Source organism: Dendrobates tinctorius, unplaced genomic scaffold, assembly GCF_039654945.1.
Source record: "Dendrobates tinctorius isolate UK_male_01 unplaced genomic scaffold, ASM3965494v1 ptg000029l, whole genome shotgun sequence".
NCBI lineage: Eukaryota > Metazoa > Chordata > Amphibia > Anura > Dendrobatidae > Dendrobates > Dendrobates tinctorius.
Genome location: NW_027361697.1, coordinates 5,229,741 through 5,252,849, shown reverse-complemented (window position 1 = coordinate 5,252,849; position 23,109 = coordinate 5,229,741). Strand labels below are relative to the sequence as shown.

At 43.8% G+C, this 23,109-nt stretch overlaps 1 long non-coding RNA gene across 1 annotated transcript; it reads left to right on the top strand.

Moving 5' to 3' along the window:
* The first annotated feature begins 657 nt into the window (after window positions 1–657).
* LOC141085701 (uncharacterized) lies at window positions 658–21,891 on the top strand. Its single transcript, XR_012231376.1, has 2 exons — window positions 658–720; window positions 21,663–21,891. It is a non-coding gene; the product is annotated as an uncharacterized lncRNA (long non-coding RNA).
* Window positions 21,892–23,109: the final 1,218 nt, after the last annotated feature.

Genomic DNA, 23,109 nt, shown 5'->3' with positions numbered 1-23,109 from the left:
TTGTGAGCTGATATTAATAGCCTGGGAATCTTTAGGAATATATTGTCATAATATTCCCAGAATATTAACATCAGCCATCAGCCGTCCTCTTTCCCTCTACTGCTTATGAAAATTACGGGGCACCCCCACGTGATGTTTGGGCCCCCCATTCATCTGAATGGGGTCCAAGTTCAGGTACCGTTCCGGTACCTGAAACAAATTTTTTTTAAATGTTCAGTCAAATTCGCCAGACTCAAACATTCATGGGTTCACCCATCACTAATTAAGATAGAACTGATCAAAGCATGTACAAACTAAAGTCAATAGGTATAAAAATAAAAATATTACTAATATTCTTTACTTATTTAAGTAAAGAAGTAAAAGTATGAGTCCAGACAGCTACCAACATCCATACTTGAATGGATATATTATTCATATTTATTACAGTATGTAGATATACACACCCCATGGTTTGTTAATAGGAGGTGTGTCCCTTTTATGCAATAAACCCCATGCATGAAGTTTGCCAAGCCTCTGTATGTGCAAATAAAGTCTGTGGAGCCTCTTTTAAGAGTCTCAAACACGGGACTATGTATATGACACTTACACTTTGGATATATGTGGATATTTTGATTTATGCTAATTATAGGGTCTCTTTATTTTTTATTTTTCCTTAGGATTGCGTGCCCAGCAAACTGCAATACGGCATATGTTGCTTGGGGAACTGACATTTACACATCTGTAAGAAATTTTGGTATTCAATAAATGTGTTAAAGTGAACTTGTTGGCAGGATTGTGCACAGTAACCTACAGACAATGTCAGGTTGGCGCTGTTATACTGATTAAAATGATACCTTGGTTGATTAGATCCGTATTGTGGTTGTTGTTTAAACTTTATTTTCAGTTTTGCGTTAATGATATGATCGTGCTCCGGGGCAGCTTGTAAGGGGGTCTTCATGTGGTGCTCTGATTAGGTATTCATCAGTATGGCTTCTGACAGGTCCCTCATTGACCTGCCCCCCTATTTTACATAATGAATGTTATATATATTGAAAAAAAAAATCACCTTCTGCAGGCAGGTACCGGCGATGCAGCATGATCGCATCTATAATGTGTATTTATTTTTTTTTATGGTATACATAAATTTAAAAAAAAAAGTGTGAGAATGACGCCAGCTATGCCTGCGCAGCGATCCAATAGCTGCTATTGTGCCAGCACCATCTTGCAAGAGAAAAAAAAATTGTCTCCTCCAAGATGGCGCCACCAGCACCTGCGCAGTAGCATCTATCGGATCGCCACCGCCTGCCTGCAGAGGGTGATTTAAAAATATATATAAAGTACATATATATATTATTCATAATGTAAATTAGGGGGCAGTTCACTGAGGATCAGTGACCTGTCAGAAGCCATACTGGTGAATACCTAATCAGAGCACCACATGAAGACCCCCCACAGGCCGCCCCGGAGAACGAGCATATCATTAACGCAAAAATGAAAATAAAGATTAAGCAACAACCACAAGACGGATTTCATCACTCAGGTATCATTTTAATCAGTATACCAGCGCCGACCTGACACTGTCTGTAGGTTACACAGCACAATCCTGCTGACAAGTTCCCTTTAAATCAGTCACAAGTTTAATTCCCCTAAACCGCTCCAACTGCTAAATAGAGGATACAGAGATCTCAGAACATGTCTATATGCGATAGCAATAATAATAAGATAATAATAATTAATCACAAATAAATAATAGTAGCAGAAATAAATCACACTCTGAAATTTACAAAAAATTATATGCAAATTGCTTTTGGATCATTCTGCAGCAAGCAAATCTCTCGAGATCTTGAGGACAAACTCTATCTAGGGTTCTAGGCTTATTTCACATCCTTGCAATCAACAGTGAATCATGCTGGAGGCATTAGAGATGTCAATGAAGCCTAGATGACAGATGACATACATTTTTCTTGGACGAGTTCCATCCGTGTTTTTCAGTCTATGATTAGGCTATGTGGCTGTTCGGTCCATACAAAATCGTGGAGACGTGGCTGATTTTGACTAGCATCAAACTCCCCAACGCAAGTCTATGGCTCCGTGAAAAAAAAAAATCACACAGCATTTGTTCATTTTTCACGGACTGTTTGATATGTGAAGCTGCATAAACCTTCATCACAGGAGCTGACATATGGCCAGGGCAGCCACTGCAGCTGCACTGGGGCCTGGAAGTGTAAGTGGCCCTCCAGCACCAGCGACTATTTCAGCTGGAGAACACGCATTCAACTAAAATGTATTGCGGCACAGGGGACTTTCCAACTCCCTGTACTACAATACATGCCACCAGCCTAAAAGAGGTCGGCATATGATGTCTGCATGCCAGTGACTCACAGCACATGGCAGTGATGTCATGCACCATGGCATGCACGACGACGTAAGATGCCATCCTCCTATAGAAGAGGACAGAGAAAGGTGAGCATAATTATTTTTTGTGTGCTGAATAGGAATAGAACAGGGCACATTACCCAAGGAAGTGGTCCAGAATGGGGCACATTACCTCAGGATATAGCATACTACCCCAGGAAAGGGCCCAGGATGGGGAACATTACTCCAGGAAAGACACCAAAATGGGACACATTACTCAGGATGGGGCACATTACCACAAGAAGGAACCCAGGATGGGACACATTATCTCAGGAAAGGGACTAGGATGGGGCACATTACCTCAGGAAAGGGCCCGGGATCGGGCACATTACCCCAGGAAAGGGACCTGAATGAGACACATTACCTCAGGATGGGGAACAAAACCCCATGAAGGGGCCCAGGATGGGGCACATTTCCCCAGGAAATGGAACAGGATGGGGCGTATTACCACAGGAAAGGGACCAGGATATGACACATTATACCAGGATTGCTCACATTACCGTAGGAAGGGGACCAAAATGGGGCATATTATTCCAGTAAGGGGCACATTATTCCAGGAAGAGACCATGATGGGACACATTATCCCAGGAAGGGTCTCATTATCCCTTTAAGGGTACCATTATGGGGCACATTATCCCAGGAGGGTGACCAGGATGGGGAAAATTATCCCAGGATTTCTCACATTATCCAAGGAAGGAGACAAGGAAGGGGAACATTATCCCAGGATGGGGCAAATTACCCCATGAAAGGGACCAGAATGTGATACATTATACCAGGAAGGTGTTAGGTGTAAATTATCCCAGGAACGGGACCAGAATGGCGCACAATACTCTAGGAAAGGGACCAAAATGGGGCACGTTATACCAGGTTTGCTCACATTATCCTAGGAAGGGGACCAGGATTGGGCACATTACACCAGTAACGGGCTCAGAATGGGGTGCATTGCCCAGGAAGGGGTCCAGTATGGGGAACATTATCCAAGGAAGGGCATCAAGTTGGGTCACATAATACCTGGATGCGGCACATTACCTCAGGAAAGGGACCAGGATGAAGCACATTACTACAGGAAGGGGACAAGTATGGGACACATTACCCAGGATGGGGTACATTACCCCAAGATGGGGCATATTACCTCAGGAAGTGGCCCAGAATGGGTCACATTATCCCAGAAAAGGGACTAGCATGGAGCACATTACCACAGGAAAGTGACCAGAATGGGACACATTACCCAGGATGGAGCACATTATCGCAAGTAGGGGCCCAGCATGGGGCACATTATCCCAGGAAAGGGACTAGGATGGGGCACATTACCCCAGAAAAGGGACCAGGATGGGGCACATTATCCCATGTTGGGGTACATTACCCCAGGAAGGGGCCCAGGATGGGGAACATTACCCCAGGAAATGGAACAGGATGGGGCACATTACCTCAAGAGAGGCACATTATCCAAGGAAGGGGACCAGGGTAGGACACATTATACCAGGAAGGGGAATATTACCCCAGGATGGCACACATTGCTCAGGATGGGGCACATTACTGCAGGAAGGGGCCCAGGATGGCGCTCATTATCCCAGGAAAGGAAAAATCTGCAAGGAAAAAAATAAGCAACGTGTCCTTGAGACTTCAGGGATCTCATATGCTTTGCTTGTACTGTAAAACGCTGCATATTTTCCACAACATATCCCTGGGGAAAAAAAGCAACAGAACTGCAACATAAATTATACGAAATTGACCACAATTGCGTCAAACTGATTGGACAGAAAACTCAACTCATTGATACAAGTACAAGAAAGAAGAACTAAAGGCTCATAGAGTATAATCCTAACTTTTTTATATTTTATTGTAATATATTAAAATTAAACAATTAAAATGCAGAGGCTGATAAGTTCCATTGGGTGGAACAGATAAACTGACTGGATAAAGTGCAAACTGCATGACTTAATTTGTGCAAAGTATCAGAATAAATCTATCACAAAAATACTTATATCAAACCAAAGGCGAGAGAAACACACTCTATGTTCAGGGCAGGAAAAAGTGCATGAAAAATGACAACATATCCAGGCTTAACAACAAATAGGCTGAGTACAGCCAAACAAAAGGTGTAGTGTAGTCTATGGTGATAAACAACACTAAATTTGCTTTAGCTTTATAAGAAGTAGAGCAGTGTTACATACAGTATATACCTAAACAGTTAAAGGACAGTATAAAGATACTCACAAAGTAGTTGTGCGAGTCTGTATAAGCCCCTTCGCCCCAACACACGTTTCGTTGCTACTTCATCAGGAGCATGCCCCATACTGCTCCTCTGTATATTAATTGTTTAATTTTAATATGTTACAATAAAGTATAACAATTTTAGGATTATACTCTTTGAGCCTTTAGTTCTTCTTTCTTGTACTTGCAGAAATACAACATGTGCACAGAGCCATCAAATGAATAAGAGGAGAGTCACAGAGATTGATTAAATTATATTTATTGGATGCAGAAATTATAGGTAATGGGGACACAGCACGGCTTATCACTTTATATTTTGAATGGTCTGTGGCTAATAGTATATTTATGGTAGGATACATACAAGTCAGGAGTGCAGTGTGGGGCATTTTTTATTCAGGATACAATATATGTAACCCTGTTATTTTTAGGGCTGCGGTTATCATCGTGGAAAGCCGAGTCATGGCTGAGAGATGTCAACATGAAGGTGTGTCCAGATGGAGAAGAAGCACTACAAAAACAAACTGTACTGAATGACTTGGAGTAATACTGTTATCTGTAAAACAACCTCCATTAGGCCATATGTGAAATGTACGTATGCTGCCAGATTTTTTTTATCGAATGGCACACAGTTTCATAGATCCATTTACATATCCGTGAAAATCACAGATCCAAGAATGACATCTGTGAGACTCAGAGCAGATCTATTTTGGATCCAATTTTGAGGATCAGAGTAGGACATAACTAACGGATCTGTGTGCTGTCCAAGAAAGAAAATTAGGCAGCATACCAACACTTCACATGGATGCAGGAATTCTGAATATGTATGTATGCTCAATATGTATAGCACAGTCCCTGAAGCACATAGTGTACGTTCTTGTTATATATAGTGCCGTTCTTAATTACATAGTTTTCTCTTTTACTATATATACGTAACACCGTCCCTCATTATATAGCTTCCTCTGTTGTGTACAGCGCCAGCCCTTATTTTATAGTATAATCTCTTGTTATGTATAGGACCGTATCTTTCATAAAGTATTGTTGTTATTCACAGTGCCCTGACTTTATTACATAGTTCTCTCTTGCTAGAAATAAAATGACTGCTGATGAAGCAGCATCTGACCAGAAGACCAGTCCATCAACTCCTCCATTAGAGAAGAAGCTTTACCATGCTTCATCAGCAGTCATTTCAGTTTATATCCAACAAGAGAGGACACTATGAAAAAAAGACGGGGCACTATAAATAACAAAAGAATCCGATACGTAAGACACGATGCTGTACGTAACAAGAGAGGGCACTATGTAATAAGGGACAGCAATATACATAATAAGAGGAGACTACATATATATCTGTTGCATTGGTCATGATAATAATAGGGGGTCTAAACACATTTTTTGCACAGGGGTCCCAAGCTGTGAGTGTCTGCCCCTGCTCCATCAGTTCACTTTTTCATCCAAAAAAGAATGATGAAACTCTGACCAAACTCTCATGATAAAATCTGACACACTGAAATTCTAATAAGAAATACTGATGAAACTCTTTTTTTTTTTACCACAAGAATAATCATTGACATCTCAATGACCCATCAAAGGTTGTTAAAACTTTTTGCTGCAATACATAGATATTTTCTAAAATGTCACTAGGCCCTTTATAGCAGTTTAGTGACCTAAAACCTAATTATATATTTCCTATAAAACAACACTAAACCTAGAAAACTTTTTTTAAACTAAACATAAAATACAGTGGTCCTCTCTGTTTGTTAGTCTGCAATATTTTCTGCAAGATTCAGAAATAATCTAGAAGAAATCCCACAGAGAACACAAGGGATAAGGTCAGTCTGATGTGGTTTATTTTTGGCTTATGACTGGCTGAAAGGACGGGACGTGAGATAATGCTTCTGCTGCATCCTCTTGTATCAGGGTGCAGCCACATGTATAAAGCTTGTGGTACCAATGGTCAGACTTGAGATTTGTACAACTAATTCTAAATTCTGTTCTGTATGCACACATCATATAATATATGCAGGTGCGTCTCACAAAATTAGAATACCATCAAAAAGTTAATTGATTTCAGTTCTTCAGTACAAAAAATGAAACTCCTATATTATATAGAGTCATTACAAACCGAGTGATCTGTTTCACGTGTTTTTTTCCATCATGCATGACGGTACCACAAGAGAGGGGATCCGCCCAACAAGGACAGGAAACCTTCAAGATAAAAGGGGCGGCTCCTCTCTCCGCATCAGTTGGTTTCCTGTCCTCGATGGGGAACCCGTAAGATGAAAACCTCTTGAAGATTCTGGAAAAAAGAAGAAAGAAGAGGATGCCTGTGCCTGGGTCGGGTGGTTACTGACAGGCACCGGTCTGCTACACCCGTCACCAGGTACCGGTAGTCACCTCGGGGGCCATATATTCCTATGCCCCCCCCTGAGCGAGTGCATAGCCACAGCCCATGAGGCGAAAGCCCAGGTGAAGTTAGAGCCTCGGAGGCCACATACGGTGTACCCTCCCTGATGACCGACATGCCCCATAGAAGTCCACGGAGACCACTTTGTGCTCCCTCCCTGTTGACAACCGGTGGCCATGCAGCCCGTAAGACACATTGGTGCCCGGGCAGAAGTTAAGCTCCTCGGAGGCTACGTATGTGTACCCTCCCTGTTGAGGCCAGACACCAGACCCCACTGGACGTGAGCCCTGGAAAGAGGTTTTTTATACCTGATTCAGCGGTGGCCAGGGTGATGTCCATGTTCCTCCGGTAAGACGGGTCCGGTGAGATCACAGGTATGAGGCGGGCAGGTGTCATGGCATTGGTGGCATGGGAACGCCAGAGATGGAGCGGGCACACGCACCTGAAGTGACCCAGGTGCGCACCGGAAGCAGAATCCAGGAGCGCGCAGGCAGCGCGTACACCCGGAAGACTGAGGCGCCGACTAGGCAGCAGCAGCAGTGCGCACACGCTCCAGAAGCATAGGCGGACGGGGACAGAGCACACAGCAGGGCAGAGTGTCAGCAGTGCGCACCGGAAGTGGTTAGCGGGTGCGCGCATACATACTGCAGGACGCGGACACTAGTTAAAGTAGCACGCACCGGATGTGGTTGCTGGGTTCGCGCATACAGGTGATCCTCAGCGGATGTGCACAGGCGTATACACCCGGGTAATAGACTGTGGGTTGCCGGGTGCGCGCATAGACCAACGGCAGTGCGCATGCGTGGGGTACATTAGGTAGCGCAGGCGGCCGGCAGGTGTAACCAGGTGGTCAATTAAAAAAAAAAAGAGGGAGAATGCTGTTATTTAAAGGCAGCAGGAAGTGCTGGCAGGCGTCACCACACCATTATTTGGATAGATGTGACTGCTCTCATCACAAAGCAGCAGCAGCTAAGCAGCTTATAGGATGGAGAGCCCTTCACCAGAGCACTTGGAGGTGCAGGAAAGGCGGTCTCGTTCAGAAGAGAAGAGCCAGACACGCCGCAGCAGCAGTTGAAGCCGCTCGGGCATCGCATGGGCGGATCGTCACCGCAAAAAGGAGGGGTCCTTAGTCTCTTTGGGAGACAGTGAGAAGACCAGTCAGCCTCCAGATCCGGTACCCTTCTGTGAAGCGTCCGAGTGGTGAGTGAACTTCGAGAAAGTCCAGCACGCTAATGTCTGTTCTTTTTCTCTCTCTCTCGTCTCCTCTCTCCCCTTTTTTTTACATACATTGGTGGGGTGGAGTATAGGAGGTCCCTAAGAAGAGTAGATCAAAATCTAAGAATAAGGAATGTCCCTTATGCAATAGTCCCTTAGGAGCATCTTGGAATAAAAAATTGTGCCAGGACTATATTAATAAAACAGTAGCGGAAGAGACACCCTCTTTTTCTGATAACCTGAGATTCCTGATTCAGTCAGAAGGCTGTAAATCAGTGAGGGCTTTACAATCAGCAGATACGGATAGCAAAGCAAGAGATAGGTCCAGCCCCTCAGTAGTCTCTCAGGAGGACTCCACAGGATCAGAGGAGGACTCAGATAAATCCTGCTATTCAGATAGCAGTTCCGATGAGGAAGACGCATTCCCAGTAGAAGCTACAGATAAGCTTATAAAAGCAATCCGATCTACCATAGGACTGGTAGATGAGCGAGCAAAAAAGACAGCTCAGGAACTCATGTTTAGCGGGTTGCAAAAGAAGAAACGTAGAGCCTTCCCTATTAATGAACAGTTGGAAGGGCTCATAAAAAGGGAATGGGAAAAACCAGAGAAGGAGTCCCAGAAAATCAATTTCCTGAAAAGGAGGTACCCCCTTTGATGAAGAGGCATCCTCCAAAGATTTACGTAGCGATCTCAAAAGTCGCCAGGAAATCCTCCCTACCCTTTGAGGATTTAGGTTCCCTAAAAGAACCTCTGGACAGAAAGACAGATAATTGTCTTAAAACAGCCTGGGAGGCCTCGGCTGGGGCACTAAGACCCACCATCGCGGCCACTTGTGTGGCTAGATCCTTAAAAATATGGGTTGATAACCTAGAGGATCAGTTAGGGCAAGGAGTCCCCAGGGAGTCTATCTTAGAGGCAATACTGGCCATCAGAGCAGCGGCAGTTTTTTTGACTGAGGCTTCAGCAGATTCAGCCAGACTAGCAGCAAAATCAGCAGCTTTAACTAATGTGGGACGCCGTGCAGTATGGCTCAAATGCTGGCCGGGGGATACACAGGCGAAGATGAAGCTCTGCTCTCTGCCGTGTGAGGGAAATTTCCTGTTTGAACCGGCATTGGATGACGTGTTGGAGAAAGCCGACGACAAAAAGAAGAATTTCCCAAAACAGCCATTTCAGGCCTTTCGGCGCTCCTTTCAGAAGGGCCGAAAATTCAGAAGACAGCAGTACAGGGATCGAGCCAGAAATAACTCTGACAAGCGATCCAGAGGAGGGAGAAGTTTCTACTTCGGCAAGCCCTCCAAAGACACCAAATAACCCTCCCAGTGACGGTCCTTCTCAGGTGGGGGGAAGGCTCTCTCACTTCCTCCAAGGCCTGGGAGAAGATCTCGTCCAGCACCTGGATCCGTCAAATTGTGGGTTCAGGTCTGGAGTTAAGGTTCCACCACTGGCCGCCATGAAGATAGATGCAGACTCCAGTATAGTCCTCTCATGAAAAACAAGAAAGTCTGGAGGGGGAAGTAATCTCACTCCTAGACAAACATGTCCTGGAAGAGGTTCTGGAGGAGGCAAGAAAGGAAGGTTTTTACTCCCCCCTTGTCCGTGACAACATAAAAAAAACAGAAATGACTCTGAGAAGGGCCTTGTCAGTGTTGGGGTCCCTAACATCCTGAATACCGGCAGTGAAATGGGCCCAGTTCCACACAAGAGAACTTCAGTGGTGTGTGCTACAAAACGACCAGAGGCTTCAGGGACAGTTAGAGCAGACGCTCACCCTCCCGGACCCTGTACTGCAGTCACTCAGGTGGGGGTTACAGATAGAGTCATCTCCAAGGGGAGTATCCTGGACATGCGCAGCCTCCACGGTGGGCACAACGGACGCCAGTCCTTGGGGGTGGGGAGGCCACCTAGACACACTATGGCTCCAGGATCCCTGGGCCCAGAAGAAAAGAAATCTATCCTCAAACGAGTGGGAACTGATAGCGATCGAAAGGGCACTAAAAGGATTGTTGACACACCTAAAAGGACACCATGTGAGAGTCCTATCAGGCAACCGAACAGCGGTCGCATATGTAAACCACCAGGGGGGCACTCGTTCTCAGTCCTTGATGTAAATAGCAAAAAGGTTCATGACTCTGGAGGAACACAAGTTCCTCTCATTATCGGCCCTGCATATCCGAGGTGTAGACAACCTGAAGGCAGACTTTCTGAGCAGGAACCACTTGAGGCAAGGAGAATGGTGCCTAAAAGAGTCCATTTTTCAACGGATAGTGCACATGTGGGGGAAACCCAGCATAGATCTCTTTGCCTCAAAAGCCAACAGGAAGGTTCAGAAATTTTGCTCCCTAAGTGCAGCAGACAGGCCATTGGCAGTAGACGCCTTCAGGATAGAGTGGACATCAGGTCTCCTGTACGCCTTCCCTCCAATATGCCTCATTCCAGCAGTTCTGAGGAAGATCAGGGAGGACTGAGACAGAATAATTATGATAGCTCCCTTTTGGCCGAAAAGACCATGGTTCTACTGGCTGAGAGTGATGTCAGTGACGGACCCATGGGTGCTCCCAGAGGACCACGACCTTCTAACACAGGGTCCCTTCAATCACCCTCAGAAGTCCGGGCTGCATTTGACAGCCTGGAATTTGAAAGGTCACTGTTAGAGAAAAAGGGATTCTCAGCAGGGTTAATATCCACCTTACTCAGTAGCAAAAAAAACAGTGACTACAAAAATTTATGGAAGGATATGGAAAAAATTCTTATCTACCTCAGGCCCAATACGGGAAGGGGAAGTCCCGATAGTGGCAGTATTGGAATTTCTGCAGAAGGGTTTAGAGTTGAGGTTAGCTGTCAGTACCCTCAAAGTACACGTCTCAGCCTTGGGAGCCTTATTCAATTGCGACCCGGCAAACAATAGGTGGGTGGCCAGGTTTATCCGGGCCTGTACTACTTTACTTGAGCTGACTCTGTCCCGTCCCCTACTCTTCCTCCTTGAGATCTAAATTTAGTCCTATCATCTCTGACAGAGAGTGCATTTGAACCACTAAACACAACAGATAAGGTTCTAACACTAAAAACAGCCTTATTAGTGGCACTCACATCGGCCCGTAGGGTTGGGGACTTACACGCAATATCATCAGATCCTCCCTACACTCAGGTCATGGAAGATAGAGTTGTGTTAAAATTAGAGCCAGCATACCTTCCCAAAGTGGTATCAAAATTTCATAGGGCTCAGGAGATAGTCTTACCATCCTTTTGTCCTAACCCTAATAATCAGAAGAAGGGGAGGCTCCAATGCCTAGACGTTAGAAGATGTATCCTGCAATATTTAGAGGTAACAAGACCCTGGAGAAAACAGAGGGCCTTATTTGTCTCATACCAGGGGGCAAGGAAGGGCCTTAAAGCTTCTAAACAAACTATAGCTAGATGGGTGAGAGAGGCCATCATGCTAGCGTATAGTAGTGCAGGCAGGACTGTTCCAGAGGGCCTGAAAGCCCACTCCACGAGGGCTATGGCGACGTCCTGGGAGGAGAGAGCAGAGGCCTCCATTGACCAAATCTGTAAGGCGGCCACTTGGTCCTCTCCGTCTACCTTTTTCAAACATTATAGGTTAGACCTATCTGCTACCTCTGATCTCACATTCGGGAGAAGAGTATTACAAGCAGTGAGCCCTCCCTAAGAGAATACAAAGCTCTGTAACTCTCTCGTGGTGCCGCAATGTATGATGGAAAAACACGGGTATTACATACCTGGTAATGTGTTTTTTCATGAGACATGACGGCACCCTTATATTCCCTCCCTATTGATCACATCATTAGTTGGGTGCATTATTAGCATTATACACTCCATTGTGTGTTGGAAATTTAGTAGTGTAAAGGATGTATTATTTATATGTACACTAACCTGCGGAGTTCCTCTCGTGCTCTGTAAAACAACTGATGCGGAGAGAGGAGCCGTCCCTTTTATCTTGAAGGTTTCCTGTCCTTGTTGTGCGGATCCCCTCTCTCGTGGTGCCATCATGTCTCATGAAAAAACACATTACCAGGTATGTAATAAGCGAGTATTTCTGTTAATGTCATCTGCTAATGTCTCTTGTCATCTGCACCTCAAAAACATTTCTAGAATTCGACCTTTTCTTACTTTTGACTCCGCAAAAACTCTTACTGTTTCTCTTATTCATTCTCGTCTCTACTATTGTAACTCTCTTCTAATCGGTCTCCCTCTTACCAAACTCTCCCCTCTCCAATCTGTCTTGAATGCTGCAGCCAGGATCATATTCCTCACCAATCGTTACACCGATGCCTCTACCTTGTGCCAGTTGTTACACTGGCTACCCATCCACTCCAGAATTCAGTATAAACTTATTACCCTCACCCACAAAGCCCTCCATGGCTCAGCACCACCCTACATCTTCGCCCTTGTTTCAGTATACCACCCCTACCCGCGCCCTCCGTTCTGCTGATGACCTGAGGTTAGCATCCTCAATAATCAGAACCTCCCACTCACGTCTCCAAGACTTTACACGTGCTGCGCCAATTCTTTTGAATGCACTTCCCAGGTCAATATGATTAGTCCACAATCCCCACAATTTTAAGCGTGCCCTTAAAATGCATTTATTCAGACTGGCCTACCGCCTCAACACATTAACCTAATCTATCCCTGGATGGCACAGTCAAAAGTTTTACCATAACCAGGTTCCCCGCATCATGTTCCCAGATGCTTTATGCATCCATTAGCCCTCTGTGTCTGTACTGTTACACACTTAACATTATGGCTGGTCTAAACCATCAGGGCAATTGTTACCACCCACCTTTCGTGTCTACCTCTTTCCTCATAGACTGTAAGCTTGCGAGCAGGGCCCTCATTCCTCTTGGTATTTGTTATAATATATGTGATTATTGTTATGCTGTAATGTCTATTGTCTGTACAAATCCCCTCTGAAATGTAAAGTGCTGCGGAATATGTCGGCGCTATAGAAATAAAATTTATTATTATTAATGTTGATGATTATGGCTTACAACCAATGAAGACCCAAAAGTCATTATCTCAGTAAATTAGAATACTTTATAACACCAGCTTGAAAAATAATTTTAAAATCCAAAATATTGGAATACTGAAATGTATATTCAGTAAATGCACTCAATACTTGGTCGGATCTCCATTAATGCGGCGTGACATGGAGGCAATCAGCCTATGGCACTGCTGAGATGTTATGGAAGCCCAGGTTGCTTTGATAGCAGCCTTCGGCTCATATGCATTGTTGGGTCTGGTGTCCCTCATCTTCCTCTTGACAATACCCCATATACTCTCTATGGGGTAAAACGTCAGGCGAGTTTGTTGGCAATCAAGCACAGTGATACTGTTGTTTGTAAACCAGGTATTGGTAATTTTGGCAGTGTGGACAGGTGCCAAGTCCTGCTGGAGAATGACATTTCCATCTCCAAAAAGATTGTCGGCAGAGGGAAACATGAAGTGCTCTAAAAGTTCCTGGTAGACAGCTGCGCTGACTGTGGTCTTGATAAAACACAGTGGACCTATACTAGCAGATGACATGGTGCCCCAAACCATCACAGATTGTGGAAACTTCACACTAGACCTCAAGCAGCTTGGATTGTGGCCTTTCAGCTCTTCCTCCAGACTCTGGGACCTTGATTTCCAATTAAATGCAAAATTTGCTTACATCTGAAAACAACACCTTGGACCACTGAGCAACAGTCCAGTTCATTTTCTCCTTGGCCCAGGTCAGACGCTTCTGACGTTGTCTATTGGTCATGAGTGGCTTGACACAAGGAATGTGACACGCTTAAACACTTAGGGTACCGTTACACTTAGCGACGCATCAGTGATCCCAACAACGATACAACCTGGTAAGGATCGCTGGTGCGCCGCTAAATGGTCGCTAGTGAGCTGTCAAACAGACAGATATACTCACCGATGCAACAGCGATCCATACAACGACCTCAGCGATCGTTGGTATCTTGTCACACAGCGGCTATTCAGACGACTCCCGCCTGCGTCAATGTGTTCTGCGTCACCAACGAGGTCTCTCATTGGTGTCAAACACTGTGATGCGCGCTGGCCAGCGGGACACCAGCAATCAGAAAATGGCCCAGGCCATTCGAGTACGATCAGCGAGATCGCAGCGGGGGGGGGCCGGTCGCCGCTATGTGTCACATGTAGCAAGATCGCTAGCGAGATTGCTGTTGCGTCACAAAATCGGTGATGCTTCAGCGATCTCGCTAGCGTTCTCGCTATGTGAGAAAGGGCCTTTAGGAAGCCTTTGCAGGTGTTTTTTGCTAATTATTCTAATTTACTGACATAATGACTTTTGGTTTTTCATTGGCTGTAAGCCATAATCTTCAACATTAACAGATATAAACACCTGAAATAGATCACTCTGTCTGTAATGACTCTATATATGAGTTTCACTTTTTGTATTTTGTATTGAAGAACTAAAATAAATTAGCTTTTTGATATTCTAATTTTGTGAGAAGCACCTGTATGTACTATAAATATTTTAGAAGTGTATGTCCCTTGTGCAGTGCTAATGTGTAATATATTCAGGTTTTTTTATCCTTCAAGCTGCTTTTTGGTTTTGATCAATGACTCAAGGCCATAGTTGGACTGGCCACCGGGCAAATCTGGCAAATGCATCATTTGCAATACAGTTAATAGTATCGGCATCCTTCGGAAGAAAATACTGATAGCAGTTGGGCCTGAGCACGAACCACCAGTTCCGTGCTTTGTCATTTACCCCAGCAGGCCGCAGGACAATTCCAGCTGGCTGGAGGTCTGGGGAGGTTGTGGAGATGATCATAATGTTGTGGGGAGCAATGGTGACCATCATACTGTGTGGAGGAATGGGGGAACCTTAATTCTGTAGGGGGGGATCAATGGGAGAACCATCATATTGTGGGGGGGTCAGTGGTGACCATGGTCCTAGGGGGTGCTGTAGTGACCATAATACTATGCAGGGCTGCTCTGTCATTTACAATCATACTATGTATTATTCTGTCTGGGGGGCTGTGGTGACTATCATTCTGTGTGTGAGGCTGGTGTGACCATCTTACTGTGTGGGCTTTTGTGGGGTCATCATGCTGTATAGGTGGAGGAATGTGGGAATATCATTCTGCGCGGGGGCATATTTTTGATCATTATACTCTATAGGGGCCATGGGAGGGGTATGATAGTGTGTGAGAACACTGAAGAGATTACTGCAAGTGAACATTACTGTCTAGGGGCACTGTTATTGTGTGTGGCTCAAGATTATGGTACTATTACTACGCATGGCACAGAGGGGGCATTATTAATGTCTAGGGCACTGGTTATAGCACTATATGGTGGTTTGTGTAGAAGTCAGGGTATGTGAGGATGGTCCTGGAAAAGCAGTAAGTCAAGGATGTTTGTGTGTTGCATTTTGCAGGGACGAGTCATGGATGGAAGAAGAGGTCATGGTGGTCAGGACCTAATGGAAAAAGAAAAAGGAAAGTTAATGACTTCAATCAGCAAGAAGGGTAATGGTGCGTATCTTATATAGTAGTATTTTTGGAAACAGTTCTTGTAGTAAATCTTGATTTCCTGCAGGTGGTATAATATACAGTTGTGGACCAAAGTATTGACACTCCTGCAATTCTGTCAGATAATACTCAGTTTCTTCCTGAAAATGATTGCAAACACAAATTCTTTGGTATTATTATCTTCATTTAATTTGACTTAAATGAAAAAAACACAAAAAGAATTGTCCTAGAGCCAAACTGGATATAATTCCACACCAAACATAAAAAAGAGGGTGGACAAAAGTATTGGCACTGTTCGAAAAATCATGTGATCTTCTCTAATTTGTGTAATTAACAGCACCTGTAACTTACCTGTGGCACCTAACAGGTGTTGGCAATAACTAAATCACACTTGCAGCCAGTTGACATGGATTAAAGTTGACTCAACCTCTGTCCTGTGTCCTTGTGTGTTCCACATTGAGCATGGAGAAAAGAAAGAAGACCAAAGAACTGTCTGAAGACTTGAGAAACCAAATTGTGAGGAGGCATGAGCAATCTCAAGGATACAAGTCCATCTCCAAAGACCTGAATGTTCCTGTGTCTACCGTGCGCAGTGTCATCAAGAAGTTTAAAGCCCGTGGCACTGTGGCTAACCTCCCTAGATGTGGACGGAAAAGAAAAATTGACAAGAGATTTCAACGCAAGATTGTGCGGATGTTGGATAAAGAACCTCGACTAACATTCAAACAAGTTCAAGCTGCCCTGCAGTCTGAGGGTACAACAGTGTCAACCCGTACTATCCGTCGGCATCTGAATGAAAAGGGACTGTATGGTAGGAGACCCAGGAAGACCCCACTTCTTACCCCGAGACATAAAAAAGCCAGGCTGGAGTTTGCCAAACTTACCTGAAAAAGCCTAAAACGTTTTGGAAGAATGTTCTCTGGTCAGATGAGACAAAAGTGGAGCTTTTTGGGCAAAGGCATCAACATAGTTTACAGGAGAAAAAAAGAGGCATTCAAAGAAAAGAACACGGTCCCTACAGTCAAACATGGCGGAGGTTCCCTGATGTTTTGGATTTGCTTTGCTGCCTCTGGCACTGACTGAGACACAACAAGAAAACAGATTTGCAAAAATACTCTGCAGTAAAATATATGACAGTAATCAGCAAGTGCTGGATAACAAATACAGGGTATTTAGTCGATACTTTTTTTGCAAAAAAATGTATACCAAGCTGCTTCACCGCGTCAAGGTAACCCGTATTGAAGCAGTCCCTATCTAATGTATTTAAAACCTGAACATCTGAACAGTGTCTAAAATTAACAGGATTCGGACAGGTGCTTCTTAGTATGGGCTTGTGGTGCAAGACAGCTCTTTTGTGCATGCCACACAAGAGAGGGGTGGGGTCTCTCAAACCATGCTAGGCATGGAAAAAACGGATTAAAAACACATGTGACATGCACAATGTGAACAAGTCGGTAAGACAACGTTCACACCACCCACTAACTGAGACACAACAAGAAAACAGATTTGCAAAAATACTCTGCAGTAAAATATATGACAGTAATCAGCAAGTGCTGGATAACAAATACAGGGTATTTAGGCGATACTTTTTTTGCAAAAAAAAATGTATACCAAGCTGCTTCACCGCGTCAAGGTAACCCGTATTGAAGTAGTCCCTATCTAATGTATTTAAAACCTGAACATCTGAACAGTGTCTAAAATGAACAGGATTCGGACGGGCGCTTCTTAGTATGGGCTTGTGGTGCAAGACAGCTCTTTTGTGCATGCCACACAAGAGAGGGGTGGGGTCTCTCAAACCATGCTAGGCAAGGAAAAAATGGATTAAAAACACATGTGACATGCACAATGTGAACAAGTCGGTAAGACAACGTTCACACCACCCACGAACTGAGACACAAGAAAACAGATTTGCAAGAATACTCTGCAGTAAAATATATGACAGTAATCAGCAAGTGCTGAATAACAAATACAGGGTATTTAGTCGATACGTTTTTTTTCAAAAAATTGTATACCAAGCTGCTTCACCGCGTCAAGGTAACCCGTATTGAAGCAGTCCCTATCTAATGTATTTAAAACCTGAACAGTGTCTAAAATGAACAGGATTCGGACGGGTGCTTCTTAGTATGGGCTTGTGGTGCAAGACAGCTCTTTTGTGCATGCCACACAAGAGAGGGGTGGAGTCTCTCAAACCATGCTAGGCAAGGAAAAAACAGATTAAAAACACATGTGACATGCACAATGTGAACAAGTCAGTAAGACAACGTTCACACCACCCACTAACTGAGACACAAGAAAACAGATTTGCAAAAATACTCTGCAGTAAAATATATGACAGTAATCAGCAAGTGCTGGATAACAAATACAGGGTATTTAGTCGATACTTTTTTCCAAAAAAATGTATACCAAGCTGCTTCTCCGCGTCAAGGTAAACCGTATTGAAGCAGTCCCTATCTAATGTATTTAAAACCTGAACATCTGAACAGTGTCTAAAATGAACAGGATTCGGACGGGCGCTTCTTAGTATGGGCTTGTGGTGCAAGACAGCTCTTTTGTGCATGCCACACAAGAGAGGGGTGGGGTCTCTCAAACCATGCTAGGCAAGGAAAAAACAGATTAAAAACACATGTGACATGCACAATGTGAACAAGTCAATAAGACAACGTTCACACCACCCACTAACTGAGACACGACAAGAAAACAGATTTGCAAAAATACTCTGCAGTAAAATATATGACAGTAATCAGCAAGTGCTGGATAACATATACAGGGTATTTAGTCGATACTTTTTTTGCAAAAAAATGTATACCAAGCTGCTTCACCGCGTCAAGGTAACCCGTATTGAAGTAGTCCCTATCTAATGTATTTAAAACATTAGAGGCTTTGCTGCCTCTGGCACTGGACTGCTTGACCGTGTGCATGGCATTATGAAGTCAGAAGACTACCAACAAATTTTGCAGCATAATGTAGGGCCCAGTGTGAGAAAGCTGGGTCTCCCTCATAGGTCATGGGTCTTCCAGCAGGACAATGACCCAAAACACACTTCAACAAGCACTAGAAAATGGTTGAGAGAAAGCACTGGAGACTTCTAAGGTGGCCAGCAATGAGTCCAGACCTGAATACCATAGAACACCTGTGGAGAGATCTAAAAATGGCAGTTTGGAGAAGGCACCCTTCAAATATCAGGGACCTGGAGCAGTTTGCCAAAGACGAATGGTCTAAAATTCCAGCAGAGCATTGTAAGAAACTCATTGATGGTTACGGTTGCAGTTATTTTGGCTAAAGGTTGTGCAACCAAGTATTAGGCTGAGGGTGCTAATACTTTTGTCTGGCCCATTTTTGGAGTTTTGTGTGAAATGATTAATGTTTTGCTTTTTGCTTCATTCTCTTTTGTGTTTTTTCATTTAAGACAAATTAAATGAGGATAATAATACTAAAGAATTTGTGTTTGCAATCATTTTCAGGAAGAAACTGAGTATTATCTGACAGAATTGCAGGGGTGTCAATACTTTTGGCCACAACTGTAAGTAACTAGCTGAAGAGCCCGGCGTTGCCTGGGCATAGTAACCAACTGTGGTTAGTTATAACAAATTATAATGATTATATTGCACATAAAATCTGTGCATCTAATCCTATCCTGTGGGATACTGACTGCTGAGCCGTGTATCTAATGCTATTCTGTGTGATACTGTCTGCTGAGCCATGTATCTAATACTATTCTGTGTGATACTGTGTGCTGAGCTGCGTATCTAATCCTATCCTGTGTGATACTGTCTGCTGAGCCGCTGTATCTATTCCTATCCTGTGTGATACTGACTGCTGAGCTGTGTATCTAGTCCTATCCTGTGTGATACTGACTGCTGAGCTGTGTATCTAATCCTATCCTGTGTGATACTGCCTGCTGAGCCATGTGTCTAATCCTCTCCTGTGTGATACTGACTGCTGAGCTGTGTATCTAATCCTATCCTGTGTGATACTGGGCTCCCCCTGCAGTCTGTGTCAGAGGGTGGTCTGTGTTGGTACACTAATAAATTGTTTTATTTCCAGCTTTACAGAAGGACGATAACACCATAGAAATGATAAGAATAATAGGCTTCAGTTACCACAACTGTCTACAAAGAAAACTTGCTGATAGCAACCAATCACAGCTCATTTTTCATCTTTTAAACAGCTCTGGGACAGCGTGGCGAGTTTTGAGTGGCGACTTTTGTGTTTTGACTTTTATGTGGCGAGGTTGGTGTATGTGTGGTGAAATGTGTGCTGAAGGTGGTATATGTGTTCAAGCACGTGGTAGTGTGTGGCACATTTTGTGTGTGTGTTCATATCCCTGAGTGTGGTGAGTATCCCATGCCAGGGCCCCACCTTAGCAACTGTACAGTATATACTCTTTGGCGCCTTCGCTCTCATTCTTTAAGTCCCCCTTGTTCACATCTGGCAGATGTCAATTTGACTCCAACACTTTTCCTTTCACGTTTTCCCCATTATGTAGATAGGGGCAAAATTGTTTGGTGAATTGGTATGCGCGGGGTTAAAATTTTGCCTCACAACATAGACTATGAAGCTCTCGGGGTCCAGACATGTGACTGTGCAAAATTTTGTGGCTGTAGCTACGACGGTGCAGATGCCAATGCATACACTTTTTCCCCATTATGTAGATAGGGGAAAAATTGTTTGGTGAATTGGAACGCGCGGGGTTAAAATTTTGCCTCACAACATAGCCTATGATGCTCTCGGGGTCCAGAAGTGTGAATGTGCCAAATTTTGTGGCTGTAGCTGCGACGGTGTGAAAGCCAATCCCGGACATACATACATACATACACACACGCAGATTGAGCTTTATATATTAGATTTTAAAGACACCAATCTGGGGATGGGAGCGGAGGACAGCATGGGCTTGTGCGCATTTGAATGACGGCTGAATTTTAGTCCCAGTCTGTCCCTGCTCACAATGACTCGGCATAGTTTAAAGTCCATAGTATTTTTTAATATAAATGCTGAGCTCAGTTATAAAGGAGAGTTCTCTTGGCAATGTTAATTATCCATGTGCTAAGTTCACATTACACCGGCCAGCTGACTAAGCCTAGTTTCACATTAGCGTTTTTTTGCGCAGCGCATCGGGCGCATAAAAAACGCAAAGAAAAACGCAAAACAAACGCGCGTTTTTTTAACGTCATGCGCACGCTGATGCGTCAAAAAACGCAGCATTGCTTGCATTTTACATGCGTTTTTGCATGCGTTTGCGTTTTTTATGCACATGCGTTTTTATGTGTGACATTTTTTTCCATTGCCTAGAGAACATTCTAGACTTGTTTACCTCAAAAACGCATGCGCAAAAAAACGCAATCGTGCGCAAGACCATGCGCACACATGCGTTCCCATAGACTTCAATGTGTTGTTTTTGCGCATTCCGTGCGCAAGCGTGCGCATGCGTTTTTTTTACGAGACAGGGCGGACCAAAAAATGCAACATGTTGCGTCTTGCGCGCCTGGCGCAAAAGACAAAAAAACGCATGCGCACGAAAACGCAAGTGTGCGCAAGACCATGCGCACGTCATGTTAAACATAGGTGCGCAGTGCGCATGTGCACGGGTGCGCACGATGCGCTGCGCACAAAAGCGCTAATGTGAAACCAGCCTTACAAAGCATTTTATCCAAGATGAGAGACATAACGATTCCGAATTTAAGCACTACCCCATCCCCACCTTATCTTCCCCCAAAAGAGGTGTAAACGCACTCTTATTTCTCATTCACATGATGGCAAAAATCAGTATGTATATGGATGCACACAATAGAGGGATTGGGCTCTGCATGCATTTCCATGTACTGTTATGTGTCTTTTTCTTCATTACATGCACTCCCAGAAGTCACAGAGATGTTTTTATACAGATTTGTATGCGCAGCATATCAATTAGTGTCAATGTCTTTCCTAGGACTCGGATCTGTGTCCAACAGCTATTCATGCAGGAGTGATCACTGTCTCCGGTGGATATGTGACGGTAAAGCGAGAACCTTTGCAGGACAAATATATTGGATCTTCTCGAAACGGAATTAGCACCTATAGCTCATCATCATTATTTATTGTGGAATCCTATAGATTTCTGTAACAGATACCATTACCCTATGTAGAAAATGATGTAATAAAATGCAACATTCAGAATGTGCAATGTGTTATTCAGTATGAGACTAAACAGCTTATTTTGCAGTTGAAATATTTGTTTTATTGAGACTTCATGGTCTGCAAAAACTTTCGCAGACATTCTCAGGAAATATTTTTGATTAAGCCTTTACATATCAGCCTTTTTCTGCATGAAGAATGTTTTTATTTTTTCCCCTATGAAATAAAACCTTGTTCTATCAGACTACAAGGATGCATTCTTTTCTGCAATATTTTTAATGAGTAACTAAATTTTTTTTTTCTTTATAATTGCATTGAATGTAATTTAATCTTGCTTATCAATTGTTAAAGGGGTTGTCTAGGCATGTGGAATTGATGACTAAAAAGTGAGCAGCAGCTCTTTAAGCTTTTTGGCTTCAGTCCTGTAAAAAAAAAAAAAAACCTTGCATCTAAGGTGCCTCCAAACCACAACTTACTCTTTTTTTTTTTCTGTACTCTGTTACTATGCACTGGGACTACAAAACTCTAGCAGTGGAGAGAGAGGCACATTAGGAGTGTGCTTGCTCCCCTTCAGGGTATTTAGTGCAGGTATCCACCTCTCAGCGCTCAGGACGATCGTGCTGTGTGTCCTACATAAGCAATACTACAGCGAGCATTTTCTGCACTGTTTCATCAGCAGTGATTCCTCCAGCATGGTTGTAACCAGGGCCGGACTGGCCATCTGGCAATTCTGGCAAATGTCAGAAGGGCCTGTCTGGCCGTGGGCCACCTTGTCTGCTACGTTAACTGAATCGATGTTCTCAAGACACCTATACTGTTAAGAGTTGTGATTGAGGTATCATTAGAAATATTGATCTTGTAGTAAATCTTGCTTTCCTCTATCCAGGGTAATATTACTAATATATCCCTATCTGGTGCTTGGGGATGGGGACAGCATGGGCCTGTGTGATTTCAAATGCCCGGGCTGAATTTTAGCCCCAGTCCGTACCTGGTTGTAACCAATGCTAGTGAGATTAGGCAGTACTGCCATGAATCTCAAGGAGGGGAAATGTTTTCCAATAAACTATATAAAAAAAATGAGGTTTACATTTTATATGAGAGTTATGAAAGAAATGCAAAGGAACAAAAGTTGCTGCTATAATAAGTATGTAACATTAATATCTACGATAATGCATAAAATAGAAAAAAGCGGATGGCACCGCTGTTACCGTGAGAAGGTCAACTTGTGCGCGGTTGTCGGTTATAGGCTTGCCTGCAGCCAC